General features: G+C 38.1%; 1 protein-coding gene and 1 pseudogene across 3 annotated transcripts in view; both read right to left on the bottom strand.

The window, feature by feature from the left end:
- The window catches only part of OXR1 (oxidation resistance 1), a 494,800-nt gene that overhangs the window by 184,676 nt on the left and 284,191 nt on the right, over positions 1–25,933 (bottom strand). The gene's annotated exons all lie outside the window — the stretch shown is intronic.
- LOC119509278 lies at positions 5,133–6,454 on the bottom strand (annotated as a pseudogene).

Below are 25,933 nucleotides of genomic sequence, written 5' to 3'. Positions count from 1 at the left end.
CACTCATGTGCGTGCATACACTCATGGTGGCCAGCTCAAATCACTTCTGAAAAGCTGCCTTCTTGATATGACCTTCAGGCATATTACATAAATTTTGCAAACAACTCTGAAAACAAACAAGGAAAGCTTATGTAATAATTTTGAAAAGGTGGGTATACTTTCTGTGTTGCAAAGAGCTGTGCAACCATTTGTTAAGCAGCTGTGTATTAGAAAGGCAGTGTGCTGGTTTGAATCTATTAAGTACCCCAGAAAAAGCCATGTTCTTTAATGCAATCTTGTGGCGGCACACCTATTATGGGTGGGATCTTTCCATAAGGTTGTTTTCACGGTGATGTGACCCACCCAACTGTGGGTGAGACCTTTTGATTAGATTATTTCCATGAAGATGTTACCCTGTCCATTCAAGGTGGTCTTTATTAGTTTACTGGAGTTTTTAAGAGAGCTCAGGGCTGACACAGACCCAGATGTTTGGAGATGCAGACAGAAAGATGTTTGGAGATGCTAAGCTAAGAGACGAAGCCCAGACTTCGCCCCGGAGAAGCTAAGAGAGGATTCCCAGATGCTTAGGGAGAAATGCCCTGGGAGAACAAGCAAGGATGCACAGGAGCTGAGAGAGAGAAGCTAAGGGAGACAGAAGCCCAGAGACCTGGAGCAAAGGACCAGCAGACACCAGCCACGTGCCTTCCCAGCTGACAGGTGTTCTGGATGACACTAGCCTTTCTTCAGTGAAGGTATCCTCTTGTTAATGTCTTAGTTTGGACATTTTTGTGGTCTTGGAACTTTAAATTTGTAACCTAATAAATTCCCTTTATAAAAGCCAATCCATTTCTGGTATTTTGCATAACAGCGGCTTCAGCAAACTGGAACTGGTGATAACCACTTATTCAGTAACACTCTTCCTCTCTCCTCTTTGTCCCAAGTTTAAAATGCAATCCAACAATTTAGCAAAATAACTGAGGGTTGTTACTGCATAAAATGACTGCATCTGTCCACAGACAAATGGTTGAGTTCAAGGACAGTGATTTTTAATGCTCTAAGTCTTAGTAGTGATATTCATCAATTTTTACAAAAAGCCAGAACTCAATACCCTATCCAATTTGGAGACTAGCCACAGTACCAGACATGATAGTAAAGGAAAAGATGGTGGCCCCTAAAATCACATAAACATCTAGAGTGGTCCAATGAATTATGTATTTTTGTGCCCAGCTGAAAGATGCTACTAAAACCACGAACATAGGGACCAAATTTCGCACTTTCTCTCCATTAATAGCAATGACCTTGGGCTGCTATTGCCATATTTTCCTATTCTGTAGCCCTTGACTATTAATGGCTTGTGTTTTTAAAATCACTTTGCCTATGGAACACAACAAAACTTACAGGTAGACAATAACTTTGGGAGGAAAAGCACAGAACAGGAGTCCAAATATTTTGACTCTAAAACTGGTTGCATAAACCTTAGGCAACTTTTAAAAACAATTTAACCCTTAATATATCACCTCTAATATCACTTACCTAACATTTATTTTAGCAATAAGATATGATTAACCAAGCTAATAAGATCAAATGCTAATCAGCACCATGTACAAACTCAAAATAATTACATTTCATTTAAAGACCAATGATAATGCCTCCATATGGAATGCCAGCTTACATGGAGGAAATTTCTTGAAGTTAAGAAGGGAGAGATGAAAGTCATGTACTGTCAAATTTATGACTGAAGAATCCATTAATCACCCATACACAAAGTTTTGTGTGTACAAGACATGTAGAGAAATTCTTAAGCACATTAAAGTATGTTTTAGGGACGATCAAGAGGAAAGTCTAGCCAGTGCATTCCTCTTCCAGGCTCCTCTCTAGCACCCGGAGGGGGTGTAGGAATAAGAGACCCAGGCAGGGGCTTCCTGAAGTGATGCAGTGCGGGGCCACTGAGAAGGCCCTGATCAAGTGTTTTTGTTTTCATTTTAAAGAATTCTATTTATTTGGGAATCATGTCTTTCTGTATATTAACTTGGGGAACATCAACTAATATTTAGTATAGAAGATCTGAGGTCAGTGGTCTAGAATTCCATCCCTAATTCCAAAAAAGAAAAGCAAACAAAGAAAAGTCCTGTTTTAAGAAAATAACAGTAAACAATGCGTCTTTTCTTCCTGAGTTTTAGGACCAGTAGTGATGTGGCTTAGAAAGTATAATGGCCTAAATGTTTTTAAAATGTAAGTTCATGGGGAGAAGATATGTTAATGTCGGGGGGAAAACCTATAGGTTTAAAATAATGTTTGTCAGCCAGCTGATTTAAAAAGCCTTTAATTGCTTTTTTTTTTTTTTTTTTTTAACCCAACCTTCCCTTCCTGTGAGGAAGAATTGAAGGGGAACACTTATTGTGTAAAATTTCCAAATTGGTGTTAATGACTTTTCAGCTTGAACATTTTTAGATCTGATTAAAACTTGGTTTCTTCTAATTTCTGTGTATAAAAAAGGTTTAAGTGGTAACTAGTCTTATTACATGTATGTATCACGTTTGTTCATCTAAAGCTTTTTAACCCAAATAAAAATGGAGTTTGCAAAGTGAAAAGAAAAAAAGGAAAGGCTATACACAGATGTTCAGACACTCAAACCATATTGCCTTTAAAATAGCTATGAAACCCTAGTGGTAAATGGGGTCTCGACAGGGAATTCTAAAGGTTTTCTGCTTGCTTGCAGGTATACTCTGCCTTTTAATTCTGTTTTTTTTCACATAAAGCTCTAAAATTTTAGTAGATTTTCTTATTGTTGTGAGGGTTAGATGATAGTGTAGTCATGCTTTATACATACGGGATTAGATTGTAAAGTCTAAGGATACATGAAAGGTGAAGAGATTCCACAGCAGCTACATGCGGTAAACATGTCTAGGAATATCACCCAAGCCTACGTTATTTCCCTTGTTGAACAGGTGGGCCTATGTGGGCATATGGTTCTCCATGTCCCTCTCTTCAGAGATAAATAGATGAGAAGAGTTTACTGACAGCTGACTTCAGTGCTGTTCTTCCACAGACAGATGATCTGGGCCAATCAGACTTTTCAAATTTAAACTGAGACGGAGACATCACAGATAGTCTGTGTTGGATGCTGGAGCTCAAAAATGACCATGGAGAGTTGGAGCCTAATTGGTACTGAAACAACAAAAGCTATGTGCAAGCTAATGGATAAGCAGAAGAAGCTATTCTGTAGAGAGGAGAAGGGAAAAGACAGAGAAAAGTGAAAATTAAAGACCATGGGGAAGAAGCGAGAGACAGCCAAGCTTGGCCCATGACTTTCTAGGACTGAATCTGGTCCCCATGAAACCTAGCTGTCCTTTGGATGTCCATGCAGCTGCTTGCCCAATCTTTACCATCTCCAACTTTTTTGGGTTGTTTTGGTCAGTTTTGATTTCTTGTGATTCAGAGAGCTTTGACCAGAAAGAACTTTACCATTTAAAGTGTGTCAAACATCCTGCTGGAAAATTTATATATTTTTCTCATTTGACCCTCACTAAAGCTCTGAAAAATGAAATACGAAGGTTTTGCTCAAGGCTATATATAACCAGTAAATCTGGCAGAACTGGGATTTCCACTCGGGACCATCCTCCACCTCCATTATGCCATGCTAACACAACCATTACTCTCAAAGACAGTTTCTTCTCAATGGCTGACAAGCTTCCTCCTCAAACATAAATGCTTCTTGTTTTCCTAAAAACTGGAACCAGGTCCAGAGTTACCCTAGAGCAGTGGCGCTTCTTTACCCCTAGTGCACTGATGCCAAGGCTGCCATTGGAGAACTTAGCCCTCAAACCAGATCTATAAATGAGGTGGTTAGTACATAAAAAGTCAGGGGGCATAACTGAGACTGATCTTTCTGAGAGTATGGGCTATTTTCACCTAATATGTAAACAAAATGAGTTGGATCATGTCTTGATTATCATGTCTGGCACATAATACTAACTCAGATATCTACAGTTTGCTCAGGTTGTTGAGGAGGGGTGTGTGGGAGAATTCTACTCAGGGGATGCTAAAGAAATAACAAAACAAAACAAAACAAAACTATACTTTCAAAGCTCCAGTGATTCCTTTTGTAAAGCTGAAGGTGGAAATCCTGAGTAGGTGGCATTTCCCTTAGCAGAATATCCTAATGAGTTATTGAAATGCAAATGTATGGTCAGAGTCTAGACTGGGGTGGAGGATGGAAAGCTAAACAGCTGTGCAACCTGCCCAGTTTTGGGGAGTTGTGATTAGTTCCTAGGAATGTATGTCTGACACTGAATTTGAAGTTGGTTTCTGCTCTTTGCAGTAATCACTTTGATTTCCCACCTTCCAGCCTTCAGTAAAATGTGCTATACCCATTAACATTGTTTTAGTTGTGCTTTGTGGGACAAAAGGAAAAAAAAATGGGGCTTCCAGCTTGAAGCAAAGTGGGTCAATGAAGTGATGTTCTATACCCACAGGGCAGAGGAACATCAATCAGAGACTAAAATGGCAAAGAAGCAGGTTGCAGCACAATCTGACTCAGTGACAGCTATTCTTGAAAGCAGTGGAAGTTTAAGTTAATTTATACTAGGAAGAAAGACTGTTTTAAAAGATAGCAGCTAAGAATTATGAGTAGTAGCTGAGACAAGATTCAGGAGTCAGACAATAGTGGCGTCAAATCTACCTTCACTATTTACCAAGGGGTGATCCTCGGCAAGCTATCTTTCTGAGCACATTTCCTCATTCGTAAAATTGGCTAACTTAAAAATTCTTTAGGTCTTTAAAAGAGAGGGCATGTAAAGCAAATAGCCAACTGTCCAGCAAATAGTAAAAACTCAAATGGTAGATATTATCATTTATCGAGAGTAGCCTGTGGGTCTTTTAATGTGGTTTGCAAATGTCATTTAATAACTGGCATTATGGGCTTGACGCTGAGCCGTGAAAGCTTTCCTTCCCCCTTTAAAGCCAGGCGTCCTGACTTCACAGCATCCTGGAGAATCCCTTCACTGATCAGGAGTCATTCCTTTTGACTTTTTTTCTGATACAGTTTGTTTTACTTGAATATATATTTTTATTTATACTGCAGCACTAATACCATAATGATAAAGAGTCAAAAATTTGTATCAAGAAGCACACAACTTTCAAATGTGCTATTTTTCACAAGTAATTTAAGTATAGCATTATTATTATTTGGTACTAAAGTCAAAGACAACATTTAGATTCTTCGGCTTTGGGCATTACATTGAAATGATTGTCTAGTCAGACAGAGCTAAGAAATTCAAAAGCAGTTTCTTTGTCTTCTGCCAGTTCCCTTGCAGTAAGTTCTATCTTCTCACATGAGAAATTATTAACAGGGAGACCCTCAACAAACTTCCAGGTCTTATTCTTGATCACAAAAGGGAATGAGGAGAGCAGATCATCAAGAATTCCATAGGAGATGCCATTAGAGATAACATCCGTGGACACAAACTCCCCCTCTGGGGTTCCGAAGCACATATCTCTGACGTGGTCACAGATGGCTTTCACGGCAGACATTTTGCTGGATAGTTTCCGAGCCTTGGTGAAGGCAGTGCCACACTATTGCACAGTCGCGATGAAGTCTCCCTTACACCAGCTGTCATCTTTCAGAGCTTCATAACCACCAACTTCCTTTCCTTGCAATTTCACCTTGGCATGGTTGGCATCTGGATACTGAGTTGAGGAATGGCTTCCCCAGATGATGACATTCTTTACATTATCAGCAGTAACACCAAGTTTCAGAGCAATTTGAGATTTAGCTTGGTTTTGATCCAAATGTGTCAAGCAACTGAAGCTCTCCTTGGGGATGGATAGAGCTGACTTTGAGGCAGTCCAGGCAGTTAGTATTGGCTGGGTTTCCCGCAACAACAACCTTGACCAACTTCTTGGCATAATTTTCCAAGGCTGCACCTTTGCCTTTGAGGATTTTTACATTTGCTTTCAGTAAATCTTTTCTCTCCAAGCCTTCTTGGCATGGAACCCACAAGAAGGGCCACATCCAAGTCTTTGAAGGCAACATCTTCGTTATCTGTTATGAAGACATCTTTCAGGAGAGGAAGTGCACAGTCTTGCAGTTCCATAAGGACTCATTCCAGGAACCCCATCGTGGGGGTGATATCCAACAGCACGAGAATCAGAGGCTGGTCTTTACCAAGACAGAGCCATTTCCAATACTGTGCAGCAACGAATATGCAATTTGACCAGCTGCTCCAGTCAAAAGGACTCTGATTGGTTCTGACATGGTTGAGAACTGTGCAGGCAATGTTAGCACCTGCAGAATCAGCTTGTGATACATTTTTAAAAGATGTAGGAATGTGTATTTTAAATCCATTTGGGTTTCAACTCGGCAGATGAACTCACTGCCCGAACCCCTACGTGGGACCTGACTCCCAGGGGTGTAACTTTCCCTGGTAACGCAAGATATGACTCCTGAGGATGAATCTGGCCCCGACATTGTGGGATTGAGAACATCTCCTTGACCAGAAGGGGGATGCAAAATGAAACTAAATAAAGTTTCACTGGCCGAGAGATTTCAAATGCGGCCAAGGGGTCACTCTGATGGACATTCTTATGCACTATATAGATAACCCTTTTTAGGTTTCAATGTATTGGAATAGCTAGAAGTAAACACGTGAAATTATCAAACTGCAACCCTGTAGCCTTAACTCTTGAAGATGATTGTATAGCAATGTAGCTTACAAGAGGTGACAGTGTGATTGCGAAAGCCTTATGGATCACACTCCCTTTATCCAGTGTATGGATGGATGAGTAGAAAAATGGGGACAAAAACTAAATGAAAAATAGGGTGGGGGGGGATGATTTGGGTTTTCCTTTTTACTTTTATTTTTTACTCCTATTTTTACTTTTTCTGGTATAAGGAAAATGTTCAAAAAATAGATTGTGGTGATGAATGCACAACCATGTGATGGTACTGTGAACAACTGATTGTACACTGTGGATGGTTGTATGTTATGTGAATATATTTCAATAAAACTGAATTTAAAACTTGTTTGGCTTTTACAAAAGTATAATTGTTGGTTTGAAGCCAAGTGTTACGACATACATCTAATATACTGTATAAATCCATTTTGAAAAAGTTTTTCCATTTAATCCCTGAAATGTTTAGGTTACTTCTGTTCCTGATTTTTATATCAATTTCAAATAATTACTTTCTGAGACCCTTTGAAGTGCTTTTCATTAAATTTTGAATGCTCTATTCCGGTCTTTTTACCACAGATTACATGTTCATTGTTAAATGTTTGGAAAATACAGAAAATTAATAAAAAGAAAATAACAATTACCCATCATAAGCCCATCATCCAGAAGGAACCAATAATACACACTCTGAGTATACTGAATTCATTTTTAACTACTGATTCTTGAAATATCTTGTAGTAGTTTTACTTAACAGTTTTATCACAGATGGATGGTAGTATTAACTACCAGATACTATTTTAAAAATAAAGAAAAACAGGATAAAATGTTAAATATTGGCAAACTATAAAAAATATTTTACGTTTAATTACCATTGGCTTTCTGTCAGCTCTGTTTTTGGAGGAAAGCTGGTTGAGGATGAGGACAATATTAAGGCTTTTTCTAGATGCAATTTGGGGGAATATGTCAGAGGAAGCACCCATGGTTTCATAGAGGAGGCTTGATTTCACAACATAGTTCTATCTTCCTTTGCTTACTAATGACAGAGCCTGACCACAGACATACTGAGTTGGATTACAGTGAGAGATGTCAGGCCAGGCAAGAAAGAAAAAACAATATCACACCTTTAAATTACCTGGACTATGATAAATTAATAGAGAAATAAGATTTATTTTTTACTTTTTAATTGGCAAAGATGTTTTCTAAATAATAATACCCAGTAGTGAAGGTGAAATGCACTAGCTTTCTCAGGCACTGTTGGAGGGAATGGTAATTGGCACCATCTTTCTAGAGGGCAATTTAATATATTTGAATTAAAAAAAATTAAGAATATTCAAAATTTTTGGGTTCAGTAACTACAATTCTGGTGAATTATTCTAAGGAAATAATAAGAATCATGGTATAAGAATTAGATACTCTTATACTCACTAGGACATTACTTGTGAAGGCAAAAAAATTGAAAACAGCTTAAAATGTCAGCAGGGGAAAAAGGGTCTGGTTAAATACTTAAGAATCTTATACAATGAAATATTATGCAATCACTAAAATGTATGTTTTTGCTGTTAATTGGGAGAAAGGTAAAATGGGGCACTATCAACCTAATTTTATTAGAAAAATACTCAACCTGCTAACTTGATGACATCCTATTTCGAACATCAAACACCATCTTTTGCCACCTGGCAGGTCAAAATATTCCTTCCTTATCATCTCAGTTCTCATTGAACAGGACCATTATCCATGCATGCATTTGCTCATGCCAAAATACTGAGAATAATTGTTGATTATTTCCTTTCTTTCACCCTCCAAATTCATTAGCAAGGCCAGTTTCACCTCCAAAATCTATTTAAACTCTGTCTACTTTTCATCTCTACTGCCAGCATCCCACCCCAAGTCACTATTATCTTTTGTCTGGATCATGGCAGACTTTCTAAGTGGTTTTCATTCTTGTCCCTCTATAATTAGCTCATTCAAAGAGCAGATCATGTCATCTCTCTTACATTAGTGTGCTATTGCTGTGTAACAAACTACTATGACCTCAGAGGCTAAAAACTATACAATTTATTATCTCATCCTTTCCATGGGTCAGGAGTCCTGGCATGGCTTGCCTGGGTTCTCTGCTCAGTGTCTCACCATGCTTAAATCAAGATGTCAGCCAGGGCAGCAAACTCATCTGAGCCTCTCGGCAAACACAGGCCACCCGCTGTTCCTTGCCATGTGGCATCTCCACATGGCAATTTGCTTTTTCAAGCCAACAGGAGATCATATCTGCTGTTCTCTGACTTCTGTCTCTGACCTGTAGATCTTCCTTTAAAGGGCCCTCCAGGATAATCTCCCTTTTGATTAACTTAAAATCAACTGAACAAAGACCTCAGTTATATCTCCAAAATCTTTTCACCTTTGCCATATAACATAACCTATTATATCCCATCATCTTTATATTCCAACCCATGCTCAAGGGGAGAGTATGATACATAGTCTATATACCAGGGGGTGGGAATCTTGGGAGCCACATTAGAATTCTGCTTACAAACCACCCCCCATGCCATACCATACTTGTCTTCGGGTGGTGATATCTTGTGTAACTTATTTTCTTTTTAATATTTTTGTATTATCAGAATTTTCTATACTGACTGTATGCTAGCAATCTCCCTCTACAATCATTTCTCTAAGATCATATCATCCTTCTGTTTAAAATCCTTCTGTGTCTTCTCACTACGTGCTCAGAAAACTCCAAACTCCTACTGCCCTAGATATCTCTGCATGATCTGGCTCCTGCCTGCCTCTCCAGCTTCTATCTCCTTCAGAGCACTTATGAGAACTTTTAATTATCTTACGCTTGTTTTCTTGCTTATTGTCTATTTCCCTAGCTAGACTGTGAGTCCAAGGAAAATAGAGTCCTTCTTATCTAGCACATGCCTATCATGAAGAAATTACTTCGTAAATCTGGGGTAGGATGAGCAAACACAAATGGGCTTTTCTGAGATTAACCTATATAGCATGAGTCATTTAATAAACCTGGAATAATACAGTCAAATATGAGTACTCTACTTGCAGTTCAGGAACTAACTGTATCATCCATGAGGCAAAGAGTTAAAATGCTCAATAATGACACTTTCAAAGAGTCACAAAACAAAGAAAGGCCTATTGCATACTTTGGGCCAGAGAAATCTACTATTAAAGTTCAGTAATCCATTGTTATTTTTATCTAAAGCCCAACAAAGACTACTACCACCACTGCCATTAATATGATTCACAAAGGACGTGGTGGCATCAAGATTGACAAATTCTCCATTAGTAGAAATGTTCAAATAGAGGTTGAATAGCCACTTGGCAGGAATATTGGAGATGGGATCCGAACCTTGGATGAGAGGTTCAAAGAAACTGTTACTTAGGTCAGGCAAATTTACAAGAATAGCAATTTGGGGACCCATAGGTCAAATTTGACCTATAGATGAGAATTTTTGGAGGCACAGTGTTTATTTTTAAATTGATCTGAATATCATTAGACAGGGCTATGCTCTCAAATTCCCATGGTTTCCATCTCTTCTGCTGTTTGCAAATGGAAGATTCACTCATTTCTATTAGATGCCTGTCCCCTGCAGGCATCTGAGTTAGCTCCCCTTGGACTTTATAAAGTCTCTTCCAATCAGAAAATAGGAATGAGTCAATATGCTGAGAGAGTTGTTGGCATGGAGGGCTATGAACTTTACACTAAGAAAAATAGGCTTTGTATGACTTGCAATTCCTTTTTTTGCCCTTCATCTTTGACATTCTAGCTTGTGAAATTTAACTCTCATTACCAAAGCTCATGGCTCACTTTGAAGATTCTATTGTCAAAATATTGACTTAACCTTTCTCAAGAAGAAACTTGAAAACAATCCAATACATATGTGGACCAAAAAAAAAAGAAAGAAAGAAAAAAAGAAACTCTTTGAATCTGGTTGAAGAATAAATATGACCCAGTTCAGACATGAGAAAGGAGGTATATAAAGAAAGACATCTCTTTAATTGTGTAAATACTGAATTCTGGGTTAATGTTCTTTTTTGGTTTCAGACTACTGAATTACAATTATATTTGATTTTATCAGTGTAAACTTTTAAATCACTGTGGTTAGTAACTTTGTGTACTAACACCACTGTTAACTATTTGAGATGCTGAATTAGTATCTGAATAAAGCAATACTGACATTTTCTCCTTAGCAATAAAGAGTAACCAGGAAGAAAGAAAAGTGTTCATCATGCATGAGGAGGTGACACTATCCTCTAATCTGCCTTTCAGCTAGTCGTCTTAAATGAAATTAGGTCCTACAACGTGAAGCCAGTGAACTTGTCTCCCAGTTCCCTTCTTTCTCATTTGTTCATTATTTTCTCCAAAACAAAGGCCAATTGTTATAACAATTTGCACTTTTTTTATGTGATATCTGGAAGAGAAAAATATATTTTTAATGAGGGAAAAAAACTATTTCTTTATAGTAGAATACAATAAATTTTATCCCACACTTCTCAAATTAATAAACTTTTACCATTTAATCAATTAGTACCTGGGTCAATAAATAGTCATAGAATAAATAATTCAACTTCTTGTTATCACTTTCTAATTTGTCCCATTGGTAGAAATTTTAAGGTATTATTAAGTAGTTTATGTTTTTAGTTGTACTTGAGACCCACCTTGTCTATAATCTTTATAAAAATACATTTTAAATGATACTAAATCTAGATTCATATTTCTTTCAGAGCAACAGTAAATTTAATTAATTTTGTAAATTTAGTTAATTTAGTAAATTTAATAATAGGTTTCAATGTTTTAAAATCTGTGATATTGGCCAATTTTATTTGATTGAACAATAGAAGAGTTGCATTTTTGTTTTTGAAGCAAGTAATCAAGGTGGTCATTGAAATTTTCTTTTCATAGATTATTCCAATTGGGGCTGTTGTAGCTATTTCAAGAGGTTGAATGTGAGACAGTGAAAACAGTTGCCTTTAATTTACCACATCTGACATACCAAGAAGAACTTGCTATGGTCGTCTTTCACACCGATAGCCCTGGGATAGTATGGGTTTTCATTTTGGTGAGTTGGTAAGTACTTATTATTATTGTTGTATTGTTGTTGTTGCCTTCTACTTCCAATTAAGCAAGTCCAATGCCCTTGACCTGCCTACAACATCACCTTCTAATGGTGGGAATAAATTGCTCTATTATTATTAACTAAAAAGTTAAGTTATATATAAGTATTATAGTTAAGGCTGCTCTCAATACCCTAAATCCTAGAGTGTGGGGTGGAAGAGTCATCAAGAAGATGTCTCCAATGATCCTTCAATTTTCCCACATCATGGGGACATGTGGGAAATCTCAGTATAAACTACTTGAGGCTCTGACTCTCCAGAGCCTGCATAATTATCTCCCTGCAGTAGAGAGAAGATTACCTTTAACCTATATGTGCCTAAGCAGACAACTTCTGTTCACTCCTGCAGCTTTCTGAGCAGAGTAAGGAGCAGGTATGTTAAGTACAAGAACAGACGTTGCAAGCATAAATAGTCTTGAGGAATAGCTGAAAATAATGGTTATCTTGGAGTATGAGGAAACTTCAAAAGTCATATTTTAAACTTCATCTAATATAATCCCTATCCTTTAGCCATCAGTGACCCGTAATACATAATTGATCCATAATTGATTTGGCAGGCAATGATATTGTCTTTATACAGTCAGGCACAATTTAAGAAGTCAAATTTACTTTAAACATAAGACATCTCTGGATAATTTTCTGAAGTTAGTAGTGGGGCAAACTAAACTTTTCAAAGGCTGTGTTAAAGGGTGATATTTATACTAAAACTTCATCCTGAATATATTCCATTTGCATTCTGTAAATACTTTTTAGATCTTTTTATGCTTTCCAAAAATATGGCACTAGGTTTATTGAATTACTATGCAGCTATATAACAAGTAGCTTAAAAACAGTTGTCTTTTGAATTTTGTAAACTTTGATTCACTTAACACAAAATATTAAATGCAAATCAAATTTAAGTATGACCTCTGATATTCATGAATGATTTTTTTTTGTTTCAGGGGATACATTTGAGTTGTTAGGGATGCAATTTAACATGTTAACAGTAATTACTTTCTGAACTCTTTATAACATGGACTTACAGAAGAGTGGACCAGCTTAGATAGATGATTATTTTTACAGAATATCTAAAATTGGGAGATTATAACGTACATACTGTAAAGACTCAGACACACAGCATACACATCTGTGAATCATTAACACAGCATTTATGGTTAACCAATTATTTTTTGGTGCAAATTTTAACATTTATGATTATTTTGGGTATTTACATTGCAGCATTTGCAGTTATTGTTTTGTTTAAAAATTTTTCCTATTAATTCTTTCCTTGGCTGCATCCCAATAGTTAAAATTCTCCACAAGAAAACTGAGGCACAGGGCTTTTACTCGGCTGTCTATAGCAAAGGATACAGGGAAGCCAGAAATCTTTGACCTGGTATCTGGATCTATATGTCTCTCTCCTTCTCTCCAAATAAATGGCTCAATTATAAAAGTAATATATTTATTTTAACAACTTAAGCACTATCAAAGAATAAATGAAAAAGTTAATAATCCCCTCTTTACCTGGCCCTGAATACAAAACCACTAAATTGCACTGCCTCCTTAGTTACTACCTTAAAACAGTAATCACTCTGAATTCAATTAACTGTAGGTTTTCTCCTTCCTAAATAATTCTATTAATGGAATAAAACAAGTCATCAAAAAAAAAAACAAGTTGAATTTAGCCATTTAAACAAAATTCCAAAAGCCAAGGATATCAGATTAATTATTCTACATAATCGCAGTATATATTTACATAAATGTATGAATATTGAGATATAGTCTTAATAATGGTCCCAAGATAATTGGAATATACTTAAGTAATGAGCAATGATAGCAAAGACTGGAAAAAGTAATATTTCAAAAGGATTCCCATCAAAATAATGGCCATACTAACACATATGAGTGCTTCTGTTGTGGTTGGTAGTCTCTACACAATATCTTAATTAATCTTTATAACTATAACTTAATACTCCTTTAACACACAAGAAAACTGAGGTTCATTGATTTATGTCACCTATCTCAGGATGGAGTTGGAAATTGTCCCTTTCCATTGTAATTCTCTGAATTGCATTTGGTGATCTGAAAATTCAAGTGAGCAAAATTACCTGCATGTTTTGGTTAATTGAGAGTTTTTCTAAGTTTGTATATGAAGATTTAAAATATTGTGTCAAAATGAGCATGTTAATCACTTTTTAAGAACTCAACATGAAACAAAAGACCAAGTTTGAGTAATGGATAAAGGAGCTTTCTCTTGGACAGGCTCCGGTGCCATGCAAAGTCGTGGTATTAAATAGAGGGCAAGTTCCATAACAGCACAGATTACATTTACACAAGAGCTACTACGAGGCGATGTGATACAATGGAAGGAACACCTAGGATGACGTCCTAGTTCTGCCACTTCTATGGGATCCTGTCTTGAAAGGTCACTTGTCTTTCCTAACCTCTTATAATTCACCTGTAAGACAGGTCTCAGGGATTTTGAGAACCAAATGAGAAAATGTGGCTCATAAGGCTTTGTTTAAGTGAAGGAACCTTGGTTTAAACGTGGACCCAAGAAAACCTTATATATTAACAAATTTTTAATTAAAGATTCTCTAGTGTGTTTTCTCCCCACTGGAGACAGCAATCTGCCAGTATCATTACACCTGGAAGAGGTGATCAAGGATAAGCAATTCTCAAAATTCTACTTCCACTGTGAGTGAAAATGAAAATAACTGGGTGATGCTGGTACGTATAGAGCCAAATCTATATATGGCCAGCAAACTGAACATGGAGTCAGTGAACTTTAACATCTGCCTTAGAGTAATGATGTTGATGGCTAATTGCTCTGATCAAGAAAGTCTCAGCCATCCAGAAGAACAAGCCAGCTGTGGACATTTCCCACCTATGTAAGATCTATGCTTTTCAAAGAGGAGGGGAAGCCGCAGGTAATTCTGAAGGTAGGAAGAGTGATGCGAGGACAAGGGCAGCAGAATTGGGAAATTCCCAGACAGTAGTAAATAATTATCAAACTTCAAGAGTTCTGGAGAGCTCCACAGAAAGAGAGGAGAGAGTTACCCTCTCTTCTGTAGTTTTAGGGCTATGACAAGAACAGGAAGCACCCAGCAAAAGGAAACCAAAGTGAGCAGAAGCAGTGAGCCAGAACAAGATACCTTATAAGGCATCAAGCTCACAGAGGGAGGAATAGACAAAATAACTAAGCTATGAGCTTGGAAGGTCCAGACAAAATTTAAAAAGAGGTAAGGGAAGGATGAACTAGTCGTATTATGGATTTCACCATACTCAGGCTGCAATACTCCCCCAGAGAAAGTTAAAAAGGTTTGGATGAGGGGTTAGGATCAATGTAGGGCTCTAAAGGGGAAGTGTTGAGACAAATTATAATGGACCAGGATCCAGCTATGGAATAGTGAGAAAGCCACTATTAGATGATTTTGCATAGGAGGTCTTAGTATTGCAACTTCTGAACAACTGGTGAATCAAGTCGTTTATTCATCAAACTGAAAGACCTACATGGGTCATAAGCTGTGCTAAGCTCTTGGGTTCATTGATGGATAGGAGTCTCTGCTCTCAAGTAGCTTACAGATCAAGAAACAAGCCATTACAGAAGGAGCAGTTAGTACTATGATCTGGATAAGCACAGGGTGCTGGGGAAACACACAGGGGGCACTAACCTCCGTGTTGGTGGAAACAGGGACAGATAATCAGAGGAAATGATGTCCAAGCAGACACCAGAAGAATAAGTAGGGGCTTGCCAGAGAAGGTGACAGAATACCATATGCAAAGGTCCAGAGGCAAGACAGAGTTTAGCAAATGGGGAAGAGAAAATAGCTTGGTATGGCTTCAGTGAAGGGGAAACTGGCAAGACGTGACGTAGAAAGATAAGCAGAAGCCAGATCATGAAGGGCCTTATGAGTCAAGATCAGTGGTTTGGATCTTACCCTGAGGGCATCAGAGAACCATTTAAGGGTAACTTCACCAAACCCCTATGCTTGATTTTTTCACCTAAAAAAAACAAAATAATTCCACCTGCTTCTGAGTTACAACGAGCATCAAATGAGTATAAGAACTCTGTAAACTATAAAGCATTATAGAAATATACAGTAACATTATCCTCTTCCCTCACTGGACAAATAAAAAGTACCAAAGTAGATAATTTTTAAGAATTTTATTATGCAAAATTATTTGTATTAAATTTCTCTTCTCCCTTTTGCTTCAAAGATATGCAAACTTAGGAAAAAGATATATTCAAAATACACTGACAAAAATCTAAAGCCTTATTCAAAACTCTCTTTTAGAAGGGTTCCTAATAACTAGTCCCCTCTGACCTGGATCTCTAACAGATTATTGCCAGATATGCCACAGACCCCATTTCCAAAAATACTCAAGTGTGTACTGCATTCTAATTTCAGCAGATTATTGAGGATTTAAATACTGCTTTAGGAGTTTTATTGGCCACCTTTATCGGATGCACTTGGATCCTGTTATACCTCTGGGCTCATTTACAAGCCCAGATGGTGGAAAAGGCCATTTCTACCATTATTGCATGCTGGTAAAAGTCACCAGAAAAATAAGACAAATGCTTTCTTTCTTGCTAATTTTTCTGCCATTCTTACATGGAAATTATGCTTCCATAGGAACACAGAATGTCATGACAAGACTGGTTGTTAACAAAGCAATAAGCTAGTTCTGTGCATGCTTCTTTTTCAGAACCCAGGGACCAGGAGTCTATTTGTAATTTTAAACAAGGATGGCAAATGGGTAGTCCCCAGGCCACATGTGGCCCCCATACAGATTTCTTTAAGTGAATTAACTGCCAACTCTTCCATAAAAGAGTTCATAAAAATCTAGAATTACACCTTCCACTGAAAAAATCTGGCAGCTCTGGGGAGGCATTTCTGCAGGGCAACAGCTTTCTGGAACTATACAGGAATTATTTGCTTTAGACCAGGCAGGTGCTTTCCAGTTCCAGCATCTCCCCTGGCCCCATCCCTCCTGTGTAGTACTTGTCCCTGTAGGCATAGGGGCTTATGTAAAGATTGAGTACCTTTTAATGGATGAGAGAACAGTTCTTGTTCATTTGTGCTCACTCTGCTGTTTGTGCCTCTTAAGGTCAGTTCTGATTCTTAGCACGATGTGAATTAGTCAATTTTTACCAGTGTCCTAGGTGTCCAATTTCCATGCCTCATGCCTCTTATTTTTTAGGTGTCAAAGATTTTATTCTCTTCAACCAAATTTGCTCCTAGAAAAGATTTTTAACTCATTTATACTGAAGATAGAATCACAGATGAGAACCTCAAGAGGTCTCTAAACAATAGCTACAACTCTCAATTAAACAATAGAGTCCTTAACATGCAGTAGCATCAGATAAGTAGCTATTGGGGATGGGAGTGTGGAAGTTTCTGAGCTCCTGTGGCAGGGGGGCAGGGGGTTGTTATATCATTCCACCATTCCTGTATGTAACAAAGAGAACCATCCATGACTTTATAGGGATTGGAACCACTTTTAAAAACTGCCAGAAGAAACAACTGGCTATACACTGCGTTAATTTAAAAGATCTCAAGAAGATTTTCTTATGTAAAAGAAGTGGTGCTGACATCCTCATTAGAGATTCACCTTTTTGGGAACAAAGAAGAAATCAACTCTCAAAACAGAGCCACACATCCTATAAACGGCCAGTTAGAGACTTAGCAATCTAGTGGACACTTATGTTTTACTCCCCCAAGACATTCTGTGACCCCTTCCAAGAATATGTCATCAGCAATCTTATCAAAGAATCCTCAAAGTTTCTAATCTCTGGTATCAGAGAATATCGTGCAAAGTTGTTAACATTTCAACACGACATGCTGTTTCAGCTTGATGTACATTAAGCAAATTCATCATCCCTCTTTTGTGGATATAAACCACAGCCTACCAAGCAAATGAGATATGGTAGCTGTTCACTCAGGATTAGTATGCCCTGTCCCCCACCCCTTGACCCCTCTTCCCCATTCCTTTCTCCATACAGTTGGTAAATGACCAAAGTGTATTCAAAACCCTGAGTTTGTGGTTTTATTTTCAACAAATGGACTTAGTTTAATCAGAATCAATTAAATCAGGTTGACCGAGCACCTGCTATGTACATATGCTCCTGTGCTAGATGTTTCATGGGATGCAAAGGAAAGTAAAATCAATTCTGGGCCCTCTATTATATGTGGCACCTTTATGCAAATAAAAAAGGACACTCTTCTTGGTGGACACTGACGTGTGTTACTGTACTCAGTTTAGCAAGCAGCCACAAATCACAGCCTTGACTGGTGCCCTTGGGAAGAGGTCAGCATGTACCCCTAGTTATACTTGGTGGCCTGTACTAGACCTTGATCTCTATATTAGAGTCTAAAAGAGTCCATGAGGCAAGTCACTGAATATGCTGGGACAGAGGTTAACATAGGAAAGCTACATTGGAAGTGCTACAGAGTTCAAAGGATGCAATTATACTCTTGAAAAATCAGGAAAAGCTTTCCAAAAGAAGTCTTAGAAGATAGGTTGCAATGGAAAGAAGGGAGTCTAGATAGATGAAAACACCTGCAAAAGATCAGGGCAGGGACATGTCAGGGCACATTTAGGAAACATCATGTTTCAGTATCTCTGGGGTTTATGTAATATTTATATAAGCGGTGAAAATGGGTGATGAGGCTTTAACAGTAGATTGAGTCCATGATGTAGAAGGCACTGAATGCCAAGTTGAGGGTTCTGTTTTAAATTCAGCAGCCACCGTCTCAAGCTAACAATTATTGAGTACTAGTTAACAATTATTAAGTATTTACCCTGTGCCAAGCATTTTGCTAAATGTTTGACGTGCATTATCTCATTTAACTCGTGCCAATCTATGAGCTAAGTACTGGCATTATCTGCAATTTACAAATGAGGAAACTCAAGCTTGGAGACGTTCATGTTCTTGGGGCATGTAGCTAATAAATGGCAGAGCAGGAGTCAAGCTCACTTACGACCCCAAAGTCATAATGTTTATAACTTATAGAAATAAGGTTGATTCTTTATCATTTCACGATATATCTGCTACTCCATTTATGGAACAAAGGGATTTTGTTTACATAAAGTGCTATTCCCAATAAAGTTAAGGAGACTTAGAAGAATTTTCTCAAAGTTGGAGCTGGGAAGAAAATTTTCAACAACAAAAAAGGGGAAATCGGAAGTATTTAACACTATTTTTCACTTCTTTATTGATGGGAAGAAAGCTTAAAAGAAAGCTTAGACTTTATATTTAGAAATGTGGAAGTTGGTCTTCATATTTGTCTAAAAAGAGGGATTAAAAAATGATCTGTTGCTAAGTACAGGTGTGGGATTCTAGGCTTTGTAAGGGTTAAATGAAACACATGGCAACGTAGCTGGTTACAAGCTCAAACCCACAGCCAACTGGGCCACCTTAGGTAGAAAAGCAAAGGCAAGGTCAAGCGGCATTTGATGGCATAACATGTGATTAAGGGATGTTATTGTTCCACTGTCAGGTGACACTCAGAATAGGTGCCCAGTGCTGAAAGTGAGACTCTGGTGAGAGAAATGGTTGGAGGAACTAGGAACATTAGGCCTAAGAAGATGAGGCACAGGTGAGACATAAGTTACCATCCTTCTAACTAGATGCCCATTGTCAACTCTTGTCCTCCTACGATCTATTTTACTCTCAACACCAGGAGTGAGCCCCTTATATCATGAATCAGATAATGTTACTTCTTTGATTAAAATCTTCCAATGGCTTCATCTGGTAATTTAGAATAAAATCTAAGCTCCTCACTATGGCCTGGCTTCTGATACTCTCCTTGCTTGCTCCTTTAGACAGCTACATGGGCCTTTTCTCCGGGGGCTTTTCTATTCCAAACTCATTCTCACTTCTGAGTCTTTGTGCTTGGCTGTTCCTTCTGCCTGGCATGCTTCCCCCTAGAGCTCTGAAAGCTTGTCTCCTTATCATCATTTTGTCCTCATTTCAGCATCATCTCTTGGGAAGCTTTCTGCAATCACTTCTTGAGTCAGTTGCTCTTGTTTCAAATCTTGGTTCCAAAGCTTATGATCATTTTCGTTTTGCCTCAGTATCTTCATCCATAAAGTATAGTATCCACTTGAGAGACACTGTGAGGATCAGGTGAAATCATGGAAAGTGCTTTGAACAGTACCTAGAACACAGTGCTCATAAATTAGGTATCCTCATTACTATTTAATGCATCATCATCTGAAATTATTTTATTTATTGGCTAGTTCCTCACACAAGAATGCACCTCCCATCAGTGCAGAAAACTTGGTTGTTACTTCTCCATCTTCAGAGCTTCAGACAATACCACAGTAGGCACCCAATAAATAACTTGACCTTTAATTTAATAGAAGAAAAGGCAATATGGTAAAGCAGGAAGAAGTGATGGTAGTCTAATGATAAATCTGTGTCAATCAGACACCATCCACATCAATTTGGTCACTTTCAGGCCCTAGTTTCCCCTTCAATATGATTCTATAATTTGGATTACAGAGTACTGTTTATTTTTAAGGGTGTATGTGAAGATGCAAAATAGTCAACCAGCAGAGGGTAGCAGTGTGTCGAAAATGCATCTGCAGCTCTAAAGCCAAAGTATCTTATTTCCCATTACTTGAATAACCTTATATTTAAATATTCCATCAAGCCATTACATTCTGTGAGATAAAGAAGGATCTGACATCTTCAGGGAAATGATGTCTAAACTGTCTTTTCTTTCTGCAAAGATGGGGTTTTTAATTCAAGGATCAAAGAGAACTCATTCTTGCCTTCTGATTTTATTTCCAAGTGGAAAGCAGCAGGTCATGTTACTGAGACCCATAAACTCAGATTTAAGGATTGTGGTGATGGTAGCAATATTCCCAATTCCTCTACTTACTAGCTGTGTGACCTTGGGAATGTTGGGAAAAAGCAGTAAAAGGTAACTTATTTATAATAATACTGCTTAATTTTTAGAACAACTCTAGGAATTAGATATTAAAACACCAAACATTGAGAGATTAAATAACCTGCTTAAGGGCATGCAGCTGAGAAATACAAGCCCTGAACGTGAGGCCAGGTGGTCTAGATCTAGTCTATATTCATGCTATTAACCACAGTGCCTTTCTATACGAAATTGCTTCGTTTAAAATTAAATGAGGGGTTATTTCAATTTTTTGCAAATAAGTGAAAACCAAGAAGTAATGAACATTTCTTTCCTTGAAAACTCAGATCATTAAGGTAAGCAGTTAAGTATTCAGTTAAACCATTATCGGCAAGTTCTACCAAAAGTAACAGAATTTAGTCTGGGAGTTCTCCAGGGACAAAGTATGAATTTCTGTACCTTCACCATGCTTCTTACTTAGGATATGGCATTCTAGCACCCTTTCCTCCCTTCTCCCTAACTCAAACAATATTAATATTCATCAGTTCAAATATTAACATTTCCATCTGGACTCATGCCAATGAGAATGGGAAAACATGTGAAATGGGAATATGAAGAAGTTTCAGGAGGAGGAGAGGAAGAAAATCCAGGTAGTGCAGTTTATCTAGGCACAGCAGTGGTGCACATGTGCATACATGTCAAACCAAAACCCACTGATGACTACAAATTGACTTTATTTGAGCTGCTAGAATTTAAACAAATTAGTTTGAAAACACTTTATGTTGAGATCATAAAGTCCTTTTGTATTTTCAAACATAACTATATAGTTATGTTAAGCAAGCCATCCAGAGATATTTATGACTGAACTTCAAGTGGACCCTTTTAGTGTTGCCTGGCATTTTTCTAGTCCATTCATTGTCCCATACTCTTAAAAGACAATTTCACACTGTTCCCTCTCTCCTGAATTCCCCAACAATTCTTCCTCCATCATTATTCTCCACTGCTGACCTTGCTTCCTGACTTAGTGATAAAAATGAAGCATTCAGGCTGCCATTAAACAAACAGGAAACTACAAATGCTGGAGGGGATGTGGAGAAATTGGAACTCTTATTCATTGTTGGTGGGACTGTATAATGGTTCAGCCACTCTGGAAGTCAGTCTGGCAGTTCCTTAAAAAACTAGATATAGAGCTACCATTCGATCCAGCGATTGCACTTCTCGGTATATACCCGGAAGATCGGAAAGCAGTGACACGAACAGATATCTGCACGCCAATGTTCATAGCAGCATTATTCACAATTGCCAAGAGATGGAAACAACCCAAATGTCCTTCAACAGATGAGTGGATAAATAAAATGTGGTATATACACACGATGGAATACTACGCGGCAGTAAGAAGGAACGATCTGGTGAAACATATGACAACATGGATGAACCTTGAAGACATAATGCTGAGCGAAATAAGCCAGGCACAAAAAGAGAAATATTATATGCTACCACTAATGTGAACTTTGAAAAATGTAAAACAAATGGTTTATAATGTAGAATGTAGGGGAACTAGCAGTAGAGAGCAATTAAGGAAGGGGGAACAATAATCCAAGAAGAACAGATAAGCTATTTAACGTTCTGGGGATGCCCAGAAATGACTATGGTCTGTTAATTTCTGATGGATGTAGTAGGAACAAGTTCACTGAAATGTTGCTATATTATGTAACTTTCTTGGGGTAAAGTAGGAACATGTTGGAAGTTAAGCAGTTATCTTAGGTTAGTTGTCTTTTTCTTACTCCCTTGCTATGGTCTCTTTGAAATGTTCTTTTATTGTATGTTTGTTTTCTTTTTAACTTTTTTTTTCATACAGTTGATTTGAAAAAAGAAGGGAAAGTTAAAAAAAAAAACGAAAAGAAAAAAGACAAACAAGGAAAAAAAAAAAAAAAGATGTAGTGCCCCCTTGAGGAGCCTGTGGAGAATGCAGGGGTATTCGCCTACCCCACCTCCATGGTTGCTAACATGACCACAGACATAGGGGACTGGTGGTTTGATGGGTTGAGCCCTCTACCATAAGTTTTACCCTTGGGAAGACGGTTGCTGTAAAGGAGAGGCTAGGCCTCCCTATGGTTGTGCCTAAGAGCCTCCTCCCGAATGGCTCTTTGTTGCTCAGATGTGGCCCTCTCTCTCTGGCTAAGCCAACTTGAAAGGTGAAATCACTGCCCTCCCCCCTACGTGGGATCAGACACCCAGGGGAGTGACTCTCCCTGGCAACGTGGAATATGACTCCCGGGGAGGAATGTAGACCCGGCATCGTGGGATGGAGAACATCTTCTTGACCAAAAGGGGGATGTGAAAGGAAATGAAATAAGCTTCAGTGGCAGAGAGATTCCAAAACGAGCCGAGAGATCACTCTGGTGGGCACTCTTACGCACACTTTAGACAACCTTTTTTAGGTTCTAAAGAATTGGGGTAGCTGGTGGTGGATACCTGAAACCATTAAACTACAACCCAGAACCCATGAATCTCGAAGACAGTTGTATAAAAATGTAGCTTATGAGGGGTGACAGTGGGATTGGGAATGCCATAAGGACCAAACTCCACTTTGTCTAGTTTATGGATGGATGTGTAGAAAAGTAGGGGAAGCAAACAAACAGACAAAGGTACCTAGTGTTCTTTTTTACTTCAATTGCTCTTTTTCACTCTAATTATTATTCTTGTTATTTTTGTGTGTGTGCTAATGAAGGTGTCAGGGATTGATTTAGGTGATGAATGTACAACTATGTAATGGTACTGTAAACAATCGAAAGTACAATTTGTTTTGTATGACTGCGTGGTATGTGAATATATCTCAATAAAATGATGATTAAAAAAAAAAAAAAAAATGAAGCATTCAAAGAACTTCCACATCAACTCACCTGCTAGCATCTGCAACACAGACTTGACCATATCATCTGTTCCTATAGATGAATGATTTCTGCCTCCATTTTTGACCTCTGTCCCCATCCTCTCTTGCCTGTTCAAACACATTCCTTGTGAAACTCTTCATCCTCTTCATTATCAAAAATTTCCCTCCCTACTGGATTACGTTCATTCACATACAAGTATGTGTTATTTCTCCCATCTTAAAGAAGGCCCTCTCTTGACCCCACTTACTTCATGGAGAAGCATCCCCTTCATCAGCTCCCCTTTGCATCAGAACGCCTTGAAATTTTCTATATTCATTTCCAATTTCTCTCTTCCTATGCTCTCTCTTAAATCCATTCCAATTGAGTTTTCAAGCCCATCCCTCCACTGAAATTACTTTTGTTAAAGTCACAAATGACCTCCACCTTGCTAGCAAGAAATGACAAGATCTGACTAACATTTTGAAAGATTCTTTCAGACTGGAATATGGAGACTAGACCAGTATGGGTGGAAGCAGAGAGACTAGTTAGGAAGCTAGCACATGATCCAGTGAAAGATGGTGGTGGTTCAGATGAGCATGGTAGTTCATGGTAGAACATGGTATCCATGTTTTGGATATAATTTAAAGGTACAGCCAACAGATTTTCCTGATGGGTAGGGTGTGGAATATGAGACAGTAGAGAGCACGTTTAAGAAAGCAAGAGTCACATATCTCTCCAAGGATTTGGCCTGAGGAAAGGACGGATTGGCTATCAAGTAAAGTGGGAGAGAAGTGAGTGGAGCTGGTTTGCTGAGAATCAGGAGTTTATTTCTGAACTTGTTGAGTCTGAGACAACAAGTAGGCATTCAGTGGTGATACAGAATAAGGAAGTTGGCTATACAAATCTGGAGTTAGGGAGCAAATCTGGACTGGAAATATTAATTTAGAGGGTTTCAACACATACCTGATAACATATAGAAGAGGCAATCAAAGGAGTAATATAGATAAATGGCCAAGAACCAAAGCCTAGGGACCCCAGTGTTGGGAAGAACTAGATCTTGCAAAATAGACTGTAAAAGAGTAACCACTGGAGTAGGAAAAAACCCCAGGAGATTGTGGTATCTTGGAGGCCAGCGAAGAAAGTATATTGAGGAGAGGGTGGAGATCAATGTGTTGAATAGGAACTGAGACTTGACCATTGGAGAGATACTTGACCCCTTTCACTTTCTTAAAAGTGCTCTGCACTGTCTCACACCCCACATCCTACCCATCAGGAAAATCTATTGGCTCTACATTTAAATTATATCCAAAATATGACCACTTTTCTCTACCTCCAGAACTACCATGCTCATCTGAACTGCCACCATCTTTCACTGGATCATGTGATAGCTTCCTAACTAGTCTCTCTGCTTCCACCCTTACTGGTCTATTCTCCACACTCCAGTCTGAAAGAATCTTTCAAAATGTCAGTCTGATCTTCTCACTTCTTTGCTCTAACTCACTGTTTACGTCTCATTTCACTCTGAGAAAGAGCTTTAGTCCTATAGCCCAGAGTAAAATCTAAAAGGTGCCATATGATGTGGCCTTCATTACCTCTCCAAACTCATCTACCATTTATTCTCCCCTTGTTCACTTCACTCTAGTCATACTCCTCTTTCAGCTGCACCTGAAACATGCCAAGCAAGCTCCTGCTTGAGGGCTTTCTTGTGTTCTTGGAATTCCATTTCCCCAAGTATCTGTATTGACAATTCCCTCCCCTCTTTCAAGTCTTTGCTCATCTTTATCATCTTCTTCATGAGGCTGATCTTCACCACCATTTAAAAATGCAACACCCAGGCTCCCTGGCACTCCTGATTCTCTTCACCTGGCTCAACATCATTTTCACTCCATAGCACTTACTGCCTAAATTACTACATAATTTACTTATTTCCTGTTTATTCTTTATCTTCCTTTGTTCATATGTAAGCTCTACATGGAAATGAATTACTGTAGTAGGTAGAATGGTGGATAAACGATGGATAAAGTAAAATAATAATAATAGTAAAAAAGTACTGAATCCAGTCAGGCAGAAAGATTACTTGTATTCTGGGTAATGTGAACATAATCTAGCAAATCAGTTCAGACAAAAGTTACCTGAGGTTATAGTAAAAAATATATAAGGACATATGTGATGCACCAGGTTATGAGAAAAGGTGTGGGCTTGAAAAGCCTCATTAAAAGAAGAGATTTGGCTTATTAACCTGCAATTTGGATAGAATTTTCCTAGAAATGGCACCAAGAAGCCCTGCTGTAGCCTGGAGATGATGATAAATAGTCTTCTTGGTTGAGTGAGTAAATTTTTAACCCGAGGAAAGTATATAAGTACAGAGATAATAAATAAATGAATATTGCTTAAGCTGGGTTTAAGCTGAGTTAAGAGGTTTAGTGAGTTT

The sequence above is a fragment of the Choloepus didactylus genome, chromosome 14 (genome assembly GCF_015220235.1).
Source record: "Choloepus didactylus isolate mChoDid1 chromosome 14, mChoDid1.pri, whole genome shotgun sequence".
Taxonomy (NCBI): Eukaryota; Metazoa; Chordata; class Mammalia; order Pilosa; family Megalonychidae; genus Choloepus; species Choloepus didactylus.
The sequence above is the reverse complement of the archived record's forward strand: the minus strand, read 5'-3'. Positions and strand labels throughout refer to the sequence as shown.